The sequence below is a fragment of the Anguilla rostrata genome, chromosome 4, assembly GCF_018555375.3.
Source record: "Anguilla rostrata isolate EN2019 chromosome 4, ASM1855537v3, whole genome shotgun sequence".
NCBI lineage: Eukaryota > Metazoa > Chordata > Actinopteri > Anguilliformes > Anguillidae > Anguilla > Anguilla rostrata.
The window spans coordinates 41,796,304-41,809,719 of NC_057936.1; the positions used below are offsets into that span (position 1 = coordinate 41,796,304).

The following is a 13,416-nucleotide window of genomic DNA, read 5'->3' on the forward strand; positions in this document are numbered from 1 at the left end:
GAAGCACCACGGTACAAACTAATCACACAAGGAGAGTCCAGCGGTAATCCCTATGCTGAGTGTGGAGTGGTAATTCCCTCCTATGCTCTCATCTTTAAGTGATTATTGCTTGTTAATCATCAATCTCTGTACTCACTTTTTAAGGACAGACTGAATGTCACTGAGGTTGTGGAGGTTTATTCCACGAGTCATACATTCTCTTTCCATGTGTTTTGAATAGCATAAAACAATTTCATCAGCATTATAGCGCAAGGGCCTCTCCCATCTCTGTTGTTTGTTCAGATGGCACATATCCCTCACTGTTTCAGATTACTGTTTTGTGAAACAAATTAACAGTCTGAAGAGTTGAATGTTCAGTTTGCATCGGAAGATGGCCAACGTCTCTGCTATTCTGACTGCCATGGGAATTTAATTCTATAACCGATGAGACTCAACAGACAGCAGACATGACCAAAAAATGCTGGCTTGGAAAGGGTTGGGGGGGAGGGGCAGATGTCCAAAAGTTGTGAAAGAGAGGGGTCTAGCTGGTGTCTATAGTTGGTAATGTTCAGAAGGTATAAAGTGGCAGTCCCCTTAGTAGCCTGGTAAGTTAGTACCAAAGTTTCACATGTGATGTGAGGGGAAACAGGTAGCCATAGAGTGCAGGGAGGAGGGGGATGACATGACAGTATTTTGTGAGGTTGTAGACCAGGCAAGCAATGGCGATTTGGATGAGCTGCAGAGGTCTGATGGTAAAAGCAGAGAGGATAGAGTTGCTGTAGTAAAGTTGGATGGCGTTTGCGGTGAGGAAATGGGTAGAATCTCACAATGCTGCATAAGAATCCACACACCGCAGCAGCAATGTTTGTAGTGTTGCTATGTTTGTCATCTAGTACCACTCCAAGGTTCTTAGTGCTAGAAGAAGCCAAAGAGGTGTCTCACAGGGTGGGGGAAAAATGTGGCAGGGGAGATGGGCATAAATACATCAGAATGTATTTGACTAAAAATATCACAGAATAAATATATCAAAATAAACAACAAAACACTAGTTTAAAAAATGTATCAAATAAAATGCAGTGTTCTGAATTTTGACAATACCATGTCATGAATTTTGAGTATCCATGCTGTAGACTAATCCTACCAGGTGGCCTGGAGGGGATCTAGTGCTTGATCCTCTCCCGTTCCTGTCTTTGCACTAAATCAATTGGTCTAGTTATATGTGCTCATGGTATGTGACACTCTTGCTATGTTGATGACACTCAACCCTTTTTCACTCATTCTCCCTCCAACACCAAAGTACAGGTATCTCTGCATGCCCGGCTGACATTGCAGCCTGTATGTCCCATCTATCACCCAGCTTAATCTGTGGAAGACACAACTCCTTTTCCTCCCAGCCAAAGGGTTCCCCGCAGATTGATACTTCCGTCACTGTTAATAGCTCAGCAGTGTCATCCTCCCTGAGCTTGGAACCTTCGTGTGACCCATGACGATGAGCTGATCTTCTCAAGATTGGTTCATATTTACAGGAAGACTTGAGGAAAAGGAAACGCACACATCATTGCATCCGTACAATCCCTCCTTGCCAACAATGCCAAAATACCATTTAAAGTCCTCCATTAATATCTGTACTGTGCTCAGTTTTCCCCAATCAACGGTCGTTTCCCATCATTTTTTGACTATGGTGCTCTGATGGGGGCATTTATATGCTTTTGGATAGACAATGAACCAAGCCCAACACTAAGCTATTACAATGAAACAGTAATTCAAGCAGAACTGCAACATATGGGCAATTTCAGGAGTTTTTGAAGAAATAAGTCAATTTACTCATTTATAACTTATATACTATATATACTATAACTATAACAATTACAAAGTTTTGTTTGAGCTTTAACATGGCTTTACCATTTGGCAAGTTAACAGCTAGCTTGCTGACTGCTAATTTGCAAGATGATAAAGCTAGCTACTGATTGATAAAATCAGTCGTACACAGGAGATAGTGGTCCAACCGGTAAATTATGAGGAATGTTCAATAAATCATGTTTCTATTTCTTTGATGCCACAAATTATATACTTCAATTCAGGCCGAACAAGTATTGAGAACGTGACTGATCAGTAGTCGTAGTCTTGCGGGTTGGGCTATTTGATGCAATTAGCCAAGGTACATTACATTACATTACATTCATTTGGCAGACGCTTTTATCCAAAGCGACGTACAAAAAAAACATAGGTAAACATAGTGTAGCAAGTTTGGAAGAAAATAACCATGTTTCCATTCAGGTTTTTATCAACACAGACGTATAAGTAACAATACTGAGCAATTAAAATGTCTTACAAAAATAATAGGAACTAAAAAAACATTCAAATTGAATTCTATGACCCAGGGAAGGTTGTGGCCCTGAACAACTATATAGGAGTCTTTATGCTTTATGCTGCTGTGCGTGGTAGGTATTACAAAGCTCTGAAAGTGACAGAAATAAACAGTAAGCATGGTAATGTCAGTCTTATGATGTAAATGTTGTACAAGTGACCCATAAGAGTCAAAATTAATTTTCAGGGCTAGCTTTGCCGTATATGTGGAACAGCCTAGATTCAATTGTAGAAGGAAATCAAAAAGGATTTTCATCTTCCTTTCAACCACACCCAAAAGCATGTGCAGTTCACATGTGCAATGATAAGTCACATTTTTGGTTGTGAAACATGACATTTTGACCATAATATCAGCATTCACAAAACATTTGTTGGCCATGCAAGATTTCCTTTTCTTTGTTGCATTTGTTTCCATCTGAGGCTGAACATTGTCTCGGCTGTGAGCACAATTATTTTAGCTCAAAAACAGATCTTGGTGTCAACTTACTGTACCTCCAAACATATAGGCCTACAAATAAAGTGAAAGGCCTGTTTTCCCACACATCTATTTTAAAAGTTGGGCAAGCACTGATTCAGTCACTTAAGCAGAAAATTGTCCAGTCATTTTACAAGGGATTCATTTTCATTTTAGTGCACAAGTTATTGTTTTGCAATAATTTAAAAAAAATTGTTTTAAAGAAACCACTGCGCCACAGATGAGGTTGTTTGAATTACCAGTAAATGGATCTCCTGAATATTTTTTGGAACAGCTTAGTCCTACTCTCTCAATTCATGGAACAGGCCCATTACAAACAAGTGATTTTTATTAAAATAATATAGTGTAAATATTTGTCTCTGTAAAATTAAATTGCCTACCTAAGTTATTGCAGAAACAAATTAGAGCTAGCGGGTTAAATTTGATCTTTGGGGTCAAGCAATTCTGGTATTGCATGACTCACCCTGTAATGACAAATAATTTATCTCTCTTCTTGCACACTTAATGTGCTATTGGTGTTCCCCTTTGCCACTATGACTGCCATAGTCATTGACAGGTTTACACATTGCATTACCACCAGGTTTCAGGTCATGTTAAAAAACATTCTTATTGTAAGTGGTAATTTGCAATCATCTGTGTGAATTGAAAGCATGCTGTACTGTACCTAATTTGCATACATTAGTAATTTTGGCACGGAAATGTATGTAGGTAACACAATTAAAAAATGCACAGTGTCGCTATTTCCCTGGCAGTGCAGATGACTGTGGTTTCCACCACTGCGGGTGAGAATATTAGGCCTACAGCTCTTTTTCTCCCTTTTCCTTGTGGCCATTTGATGGGTGCAAAGTCATCGGAATCCTTTTTGCTGATTTCACCTGAGAAGGCAACAGATACATTAAACAGGAGGTTTTTTCTTTGGAATAGGCCAGGCTCACTCACTTTATAATTTATTTTACCTCTATTTAATCAGGCAGGTCACTTAAGAACAAATTCTTATTTGCAAGGACAGCCTGACAAGAGGAAAACCTCTTTGGGGGGGAGTGATGGCAGGGTGCAGACTTATTTACTCATTTATATTAGCTGAACCACCACAGCAAATTGCCATATATGCACATTTTGCCTCATAGTATTGACATTGTAGCTGGTGAGCTACTCATGTTTTAGCTGCTGGGAGACCAATCTCCCGATTTAACTCTGAACACACAAGCATGGATTTGCTTAATTGAGTATGAGACCATAGAACATCTTTGCTCAAGATAAACACATAGCAGTAAATAAACAATGTGCAAGTTTCAATTAATCTGTGTTTCATATGTATTATTTTTATCATCTTTTCTTTTCAGCTGTTCCTCAATATCACCTGCCATATCGATATCCTGCGATATCATACCTTATCCCCATTCTGCACAAACGATCAAATCCTTCTCCCAGCAGTAACAGTACCCCCAGTAGAGTGGGGGTTTCCCCTTTTACGAGTCTATCGGGTAAGCAACGGCATAGCAAGTTGGCTCTAGTTGGCTTGAAACTATGACATAAAAGCGCTTTCCGATTGTAAACTAACCTGACTTCCCTTAAAAGTAGTTGAGGCCAAAAGTTTACATACACCTAGGCTAAAGACATTCAAACACAATTTTTCACAAATCCACACAATTCATGTTACCATACAATTCCTGTGTTAAGTCAATTAGGGTATCTACTTTATTTCCATAAGAGGTTATTTCAAAATAATAGCTAAAAGACAGATTTATTTCAGCTTTTATGTACCATATCACATTTTCATTGGGTCAAAAGTTTACATATACTAGTATTTGGTGGCATTGCCTTTTAATTACTTAACTTGAATGAAATGCTTGGGGTAGCCTTTTTTTTTTGCCCATTCCTCCTGACAAAACTGGTGTAACTCAGTGAGGTTTGTGGGCCTCCTTGCTGGGAAACGATTTGTCCGTTCAGTCCACAAATTTTCTATGGGATTTGGGTAAGGGCTTTGTGATGGCCACACCAGTACTTTCACTCTGTTGTCTTTAAGCCATTTTGTTACAACTTTGGAGGTTTGCTTAGGATCATTGTCCTGCTGGAAGATCCAGTTGCGACCAAGTTTTAACTTTCTAGCTGATGTCTTGAGGTATTGCTTAAGTATTTCTAGATGATCCTCCTTCCACATGATGACAACTATTTTCTGATGTGCACCTGTCCCCTTTCCAGAAAAAAAACCCCACAACATGATGCTGCCACCCCCATGCTTCACAGTTGGGATGGTGCTCTTCAGATTAAATGCCTCACCCTTTTTCCTCCATACATAGCACTGATCATTATGGCCAAACAGCTCAATTTTTGTTTCATCTGACCAGAGAACACTCCTCCAAAAGGCAAGGTCTTCGTCCCGGTGATCACCTGCAAACTTCATTCTGGCTTTTCTATGCTAGTCTTGGAGTAGGGGCTTCTACCTTCCACGTCAGCCATTCAGGCCATGGCAATGTAAGATGCTCTTAATGGTGGATGTAGATACTTTGGTACCTGATGCTTCCAAGTGTTTCACCAGTTTCTTTGCTGTTGTCTTGGGGTTCAGTTGAACCTTTTGAACCAAAGTTCGTTCAGCCCTGGGAGTTAATTTGTGCCTCCTTACTGAACGATGCAGTGTCTGTGTGGTCCAAGGATTTTTATATTTGCATACAATTGTTTGTACAGATGCTTGTGGTACCTTCAGTTATTTGGAAATTGCTCCTAAGGAGGAACTGGACTTGTGGAGGTCCACAATTTCTTTTTCTGAGGTCTTGGCTGACTTGCTTGGATTTTCCCATGAAATCAAGGGCAAAAAGGCAGTAGCTCTAAAGGTAGGCCCTTAAATACAGCCACAGATGCCAATTAAATACCAATTAACTCCTAATTATGATAATTGGCCAATCAGAAGCTTCTAAAATGTCATTACATTAATTTCTGGAATCTTCCAGACTGTTTAAAGAGACAGTCAACTTGGTGTATGTAAATTTTTGACCCACTGGAATTCTGATATAGTTAATTAAAGCTGAAATAAATCTCTAATCAATTTTTGTTTTGATTACCTCCAATGTGAACAAAGTAGATGCCCAAATTGACTTGCCAAAAGAAAGGTATGGTAACATGAAATGTGCGGAGTTGTGAAAAACTGAGTTTGAATATCTTTAGCCTCGGTCTATGTAAACTTTTGGCCTCAACTGTACAGCTAAGCTATCAGTTAAAAGATACATGGACCTGATCTGGTCCTCAGTGTTTCAGCCAAAATTCAACACAGGTGTGGCCCGCATACTCTAAAAGCTGTAAATTGAAAGGTCTGGCTCGGCCCATACACTGTACACTGAATAAAAAATAAGAATTTACAGCTGGCCCAAGTTGGCACTACTAGTACACAGGTGACACAGAAGTGCATTTATGTATTAACTTCACTTTATTAAACTGCATTTGAATTAATAGCAATAAAATAATATTACAGGCTTCAGAATCAGTAACCACATGTATATCAATGAAAACTCAACAGAAACACAGACAAATGCATATATTATAAATTCTTTATTTTTAAATACCTGTTTTTGTACAATATATCGAATAACATGCCCAACAGAATTTTGTCAGCACTATTTCTTGCAGACAGTTTGTGTTTTCCTGAGAAAGAATATTGTTACATTGGAGGTCACAGCAGTTTTCCAGTAACATTAGTAAAGGAGGAACACACAGTTGTTTTTACTTTTTATGATATGAAAATGGCATCTTTCAATGAACAAAACTCCTCAGCTACATACCTAACATTAACATTACGTCTCAAATGTTGATAGCTCAATTTTAGCTAATGATAGTTTTGATATCTCACAAATATAGTTTGTTTTACAACACAATCAGATAGCTAACCATACAATGTTAAGAATCCAGGACTTAGCTAAAAGTTTGCTACACAGCATTCAACCCCAGCATTATTCACTGCACTATAAAAACATCATCGTAATTAAACAAAACTGAGCTAACATTAGCAATTATTAGCGATTTTACATAATAAAACATTTGCTAAACAAATCCACTCACCAACTCTGACCAACATTATAACTTTCCCGCTCAGTGCCAATGATGGCGTGGCGCAATGCAATGGCACTTGTCCATAAATTCAAGCCTAACTCTGGTCCAGCTTGGACACTACATTGCAGGTGGCTTCTGTATGCATGCTCAAACCATTTGTGTGCATGAAATGTGGGCCAAAATCGGCTGTGCGGTTACGGACCACATACTGTATACCGACCTCTGCCCAGTAGCAACAATGCTATCCGAATCCTACAATGCTACTTCCACATCTGGCTCTATTTTGACGAGTAAAAGCCAGTGTCAGTATGAATTCTGTTGCCTTCAAGGGGCAACCACTCACCTCTATGAGTGAAGCCTTTTACCCCAGTGGCTACTGCGTGAACTGCAACGTCTGGTTGCAAAAAGAACTTGAAACCCCGTCAATCCAATGTTCAAAATCCAAAGTCAATGGGGAAAGCCGGAAAAGAGGCCAATTTTCTCTGAGGAAATATAAAGTCAATACATTTTTTACACAAGAAATGATGGTTTAACTAGTTAATCCTATCCCTTGTAATGTCTCCCCTGGATCAGATTTTTTAAAATAATTCCGCTAAAATTCCCAAATCTGGGTTAATTTCAGTGCGTGCAATGTGCCTTGACCTACTACCATATGACCATATAAGGATTTCCCCATCCTCGCAGCCAGACAGAGTGCTTCAGCGGCAGGTGCGATGCTGTGTCGTTTCATTCCGATCAGCTAGCTACATACGATCTCACCATTTTAAGTCCAAGGTCCAAAAATGTTGTGTGCTGCGTTCAACTGTTCTAACCAATATTCTAAGGATTCTTCTCTCCAGTTCTTTCAGTTAATTGATTTGAGATTGAGACATTTTCAAATAAACGGTTCTATGTCAAAACTTGACTTCAGACCATTTCGGGGTTTCAGTTGATTCTCATAAAGTCTCTGCTTTTTTAATTTGTATATGTTGTTTGTGAAATCAGATTTGTAAGCAGTTTTGAAGCTTCTTTAAGAAGACAAGCTAGGGGATTTACTTAGCTAGGGGGAGCAAGCTTACTGTCTTGCTATCGATCTATCTGTCTATCTAGCTAACTTGCTAACTAGTTATCTCGTGATATATCTGTCTAGCTATCTAGAGTATGTAGATAGCTAGACATATATGTATATCTAGACTGTATGTAGCTGTATTAGCTATGAAGGTAGCTAACAGGGCTCTGTAGCTTGCAATCTAACTGACAACTTGCGAGTGATGAAATCATTTGTGAAATAAGTAACATTAGCAGGCCGTAGGTCTATCATAGCTTGCTACTATACTTGTAGTGAATGACGTTTTCATGAAGCTATCCTTAGCCTCGTACAGGTAAAAGGTGCACAAATTCAGCTAAAGTGTGTAAACACTGAGATTGCCAGTGCATCATAGATATACCTTAGCATAGTTATTTTAATAAATTTTCTAATAAAAAATCCTGCATAGTATGCCTTTAATAAATGTGTTCATGTTGTCATATTTTCTTAAACATCTAACAGACTCAGTAGCTAGCTAGTCAGCATGTAACTGAACTAATCCTCAAGATCATTGTTTGACTTACATGACCACATTCTGCTTGAAGATTCATGCTAATTTTCATATATTAAGATTGTTTTATGCATGACCATTATGTTCCTAAAGGGGGCTACAATCTGACAACAACACTGGGACACTGTTCTCATTTGACTTGGATTATAACATGTCTCTTTATGCCTCTTCCATTGCTGGAGCTAGCACATATGGTTGCAGTCCACTGAGATGTCAAATTATTTCTGTGCTGTCACAAGATGTTGATCTGTATGAACATGCCAATATTATCCCAAAGCTATGCACTCATGCATCCTCTGAGTCATCCCACAGCTGAGGCTCGCTTAAGGGAGCAAAACCATTTAAGGAACATGTACAATCAGGCCTACAAGTCTTCCTCCTTTAAATGACAACAAATCCAGTACAACATCTGAAAACACTGCTAGTAATTGGTTGTAATTACAGAAAGGAGATAAGTAAATTATAGTATATACAGGTAAAGAACAATAAAATGGAAACACCAAAGTCACTTAATATGTTGCTGGGCATGTGGCCAATGAGGCCTGAATGATTTGTGGCACAGTGTGCCAGTATCTGGAATTATGAAGGAGGAATACAACACCACTCTTACTGAAGTGCTGGAAGTTGCTAAAAGTGGAAAACGCTGTCTTGGGCATTGTTCCAGGCTATTTTTGTCACAGAGTGATAGGTGTGGTCACTGTCAGGGCGGGTTGACTGGAGGAACAAGACCAGGCAAAAAGGTGTGGCAGCAAATAATGGTTTTGTTTTTACTGTCTGGCATGCCATTCAGGCATAAGAAATGGGAGGGAAAAATAAATATCATAAAAAGAAACAGACAAAAACGTCCTGCACTACAGGATATTGCCTCCCTGTGGGCAAATCGAGCTGACAGAAAACCCCAAGTACAGTCCTTTTTCTAGATATGAAAGGCCATTGAATAAACCATTATGCGATACGTAGAAGCAGCTACCATGATTTGCTGGAAGCCACAGCTGCCACCATTGCTGTGAGTAGAATTGACATTGAATGTGGTCCTGCAACCCTACTGGCCAGCTGAAGCATCTGAGCTGCCGAACAAACAGAACACTGTGTCCACGCAGTGAATTGTACTGTGTTAATTTAACTCAAACTGAGTATGTATGAGACCATATGTTCTCTGTAAGAGTTGATTTAACATTGAACATTTTACTATGCGGGGGCATGCCGTCTAAATGGGATACATATATGAAAAGTAACAACCCAGGGACTAAGCATGGCTGGGGTTAATCATTTCAAGAGTAGTAGAATAAAATCTATCAACGGTACGAATTTCAACAGTTGTCAGGAAATAGGCAATCATTTTATGCATGGCAAGCAATGTAGCCTCAGATACTCAGGAGCAGCATCAACATCTCTGTCTCTCAGGCAAAATAACAGAGTTCAAATTTATTTAACTTTGACCTTGTTTGAAGCTGATCATTCGTATCACATCCAGTCACATCACAGCTTTATACAAAGCAAGCAGATGTAAATTTGGATGAACATTTTGGAATAAACCCAGGATTTTTTATTTCACAACGCAATTTCACAATTTAGCCTTATACCGCAAGCAACCTACTACTATTACCAGTTGTTATGTTTTTCCGAAACAGCTTTCCTGGACAGATGATGTCAAGTTTCAACAGTAGCGCTCAATTCTTCTCATGTGTAGTCACCACCTTAATTCTTGTTATGTGAAAGCGGCTTAAAGATGGTGAGTTCGCGGATTTTTCTGATGTCTCTTAACAGTCTGCAGGTTGCTGGCCCTTGTATGTATTTTTATCCCACTGCCTGTATTGAATTTACACAACCTCTGCATGTATTTATTTTCGGCTTTGGCAACCATCAGAAGTCTCTGAGTTCCTAAGTTAGTTCCAGGATGGGGTTTGAATAGTAAAAATCAATCTACTACTGGAAGTGGCAGTCTTTTCTCTGATCTGAGTAGAATAACCAATGCCCTTGTACATGATGAGGACACTGTTTCAGGAGATACCATTATATAGGTGGAACTTTAAAGTTAGGCTCTGACTCACTGTGCAAACAATATGTACCACTACATTTATGGAATGAGCAGGAGTTTTAACCATGCTATCCTGGCCAAGTTTCCAAAGTTGCTTGTTTCCAGTCTGACCACCAACTCATCCCTGCTGCACTTTATTGGCTGCACAATCAATCCCTTGTATTTTCTGTACACACCATGTTTCTCCCAGGTTCATTCTATAAATGAGATCTCATTTAAACTCAGCAAGCACTCAGCTGACCTCCCTGGTTCAGTAAATGTATTTAATAATAAATGTATTTTTCTCATTAGAGAAAAACATAAACATAACATTTATCAACATAAAAATTATTTTATTTTCCAAAAGACACACACAAAAATATACAGGCAGGCAGACAGACAGACAGACAGCAGCAAGGTCGGCATATACCCTTCAAAGTCAGTGCTGGACATTGGAGCTGGAGTATTCCTCCATTACTAAACTGGGTCTGTGTCCTATAAATCTATAGAGGAAGCTACTGAATGTGGACACCCTGGATTCAAAAGAGAAGGACCGGCTCTCCTGCATGGCCAAGAAGATCCAGAGGGCATGGTGGAGAATAGATATGTGGTGAGTTGACTGTCCCCCGACAGATACTGAACCCCTGCAGACTGACAGATCCATGTATCCATAAACACACCCTCTGCTTTACTTGTTCTCATTGCTAGTGCATCATCCAATCAGCTTGCAGACTGGGGAATGCTCCCAAGCGCTGTCTGAGAGAGGAGCCTTTCTCTGTGTGGCAACAGTCGATCTGAAATTTGTAGGCTTGTTATAGCAGGCCAGAATTACCTGATTGGGAGGGGTCCACACAGTCAAACAAGCTAGGACAGGTATATCATTCAATAGATGCCCCTTTTTACCTCGGAGTGAGTGGTAGCCAGTTTTGACCAGTTCGTGAATTATCATGATTCAGGTTACAGCTACACAGTTCTGTGTTGGCTGTGTTCTCAACCATCCAGATTTATGAGGATAACACCATTTATTTACAGTACATATCAGCTGCGACACCTTCACAGATTCCCTGATATTGACTTTTCTCAGGCTACGTCCACACTAATACGCTTTCGTTTTAAAACAGCGTTTTAAAACAAAAACGATTTCCGTCCACACAAGCGTTTTAGCACCGTTTCAGAAATGATCTCCATCCATACTAACACGCCTGAAAACGCATGTCACATGACCATTCATGTATACCGGGCATGCGCGTGCCGGTGTAAACAGGAAGCAGATTGTCTACTAGGCGGTTGGTTGCTTAGTTGCAGAAAATACTACGAACGAAGAACAGCAATGGTGAAAATTAAGACCAGAGATTTCTTTGCTTGGACCGACAACGTGGAACTGTTACTGAAAGTAACACATGAGTATAAGGTGGTCAACGCGGTGGAAAACATAGATTGGGAGTCGTCGCAAAGCAAATATGGCGACATATTAGAGCGGTACCAAGAGCATTATCCATCGCCGGAGGTGACATGGTGGTGGAGGCTGTGGAATCAATCGCCAGCTCTCCTGAGACTGAGTTGTCGTCCGTGCCGGGTGGGGACGAAGTTGCAGAGGATGCCGTGTCTGCAGAGATGGTGGCAAATCGACGCCAGAGACTCAACGCTACCCTGGGTGGCTACAGGAGAGAGAAACTCAAGAGAAAACTCCACGGATTCCATTGCACAGGAGGATCTGGACAAGAGGTGGCTCCTTCAACGATTAGAGGCGACCGACGACAAGTTTGTGCAGACAATGGGTCGGTGGTCGTCTACGATGGACCGTCTGAACTATAATATTGAGCTGCTGGTGCAGCATATTGTGGGTTCAGGTACTAATCATTATATGCCTCCACGCTCATCTCACACCACTCACCAGACCACCTATTCATATGGGCACACGCCCACAAGAAGGCCCCTCCAGGAGTACAATTTGCCTGCACATAGCAAGCACAGCAATCCACCTGCACTGAACAGAGATTACAGAGACTATATCTGTCTGTAAATTACCAAAAAGCTCTTCTTGCTGTGGTTCACACTTTAAAGTGGTGTTCATGTTTGTGCCTTACTTAGCCTACATTTGCACCTTTTAAATTCTACTGTGTTTTGCTCTTTAATGCATGTTTATAGTTATTTGATATTTGCACATGTATACAAAATTTCTGCCCTAATTGTTTTTGTCACACTTGCTTTATATTGGACACTTGTTTTCATATTTCTATATAGTCATTTTTACTTTCTATTATATGTTACAGGTACCAAGGCTCGTACCGAGGCAACAGATACTACTTTTTCCTGAAAACGACAAAACTGATGAGGCAGGGAAACGTGACTGCTCTTCACAGAATCCTCCCAGATAATGCTATTTTTATTAAAACATTCTCAATAGCTTTGTGTTTTTGTCATTCTTTTCAATCGTATTTTCAATGTCCTTTTTGTGTCTTTCTGAATATAGACAATGTAACCATCATATCCATTCCAATATATCCATTCCGTCAATGTACAAACTCAAATACTCCACAATATCATAACACATACTCCGAGTTCACATTTGCCAATGATGCTTTTAGCCCACATACACATGTACTCTTTTTGGGCTATTCTTTAAACTGCATTTGAATTGTATTTGCTTTACAGCAGAATCACCTTTTCTCTTTAATATATTATTACTGTACCAATTTACAATACCTTTGTATCTAGCTGCACCGCCAAATGCTAACAGAAAGACAGTACTTCAGTTAGTGAGGCGAATGCTAAATAACATGCAAAATTGCTGAACACACTAACAGCAGGCTAACCAAAGCTATCATATACTAGCAAACTTCTAAACATTGATGCATCAAAACGAGTCCATTATTTACACACACACACATTGTTTACTTTCTTACATTCACACAAAACTGATTTGAGCATCATTCCAGAGAAATAAAATTATGCTCAAA

The 13,416-nt window shown here is 39.7% G+C and overlaps 1 long non-coding RNA gene across 1 annotated transcript; it reads left to right on the forward strand.

The window, feature by feature from the left end:
• The first annotated feature begins 9,229 nt into the window (after positions 1–9,229).
• On the forward strand, positions 9,230–12,862 carry LOC135253418 (uncharacterized). Its single transcript, XR_010329600.1, has 3 exons — positions 9,230–9,445; positions 10,966–11,066; positions 12,730–12,862. It is a non-coding gene; the product is annotated as an uncharacterized LOC135253418 (long non-coding RNA).
• The last annotated feature ends 554 nt before the right edge of the window (positions 12,863–13,416 follow it).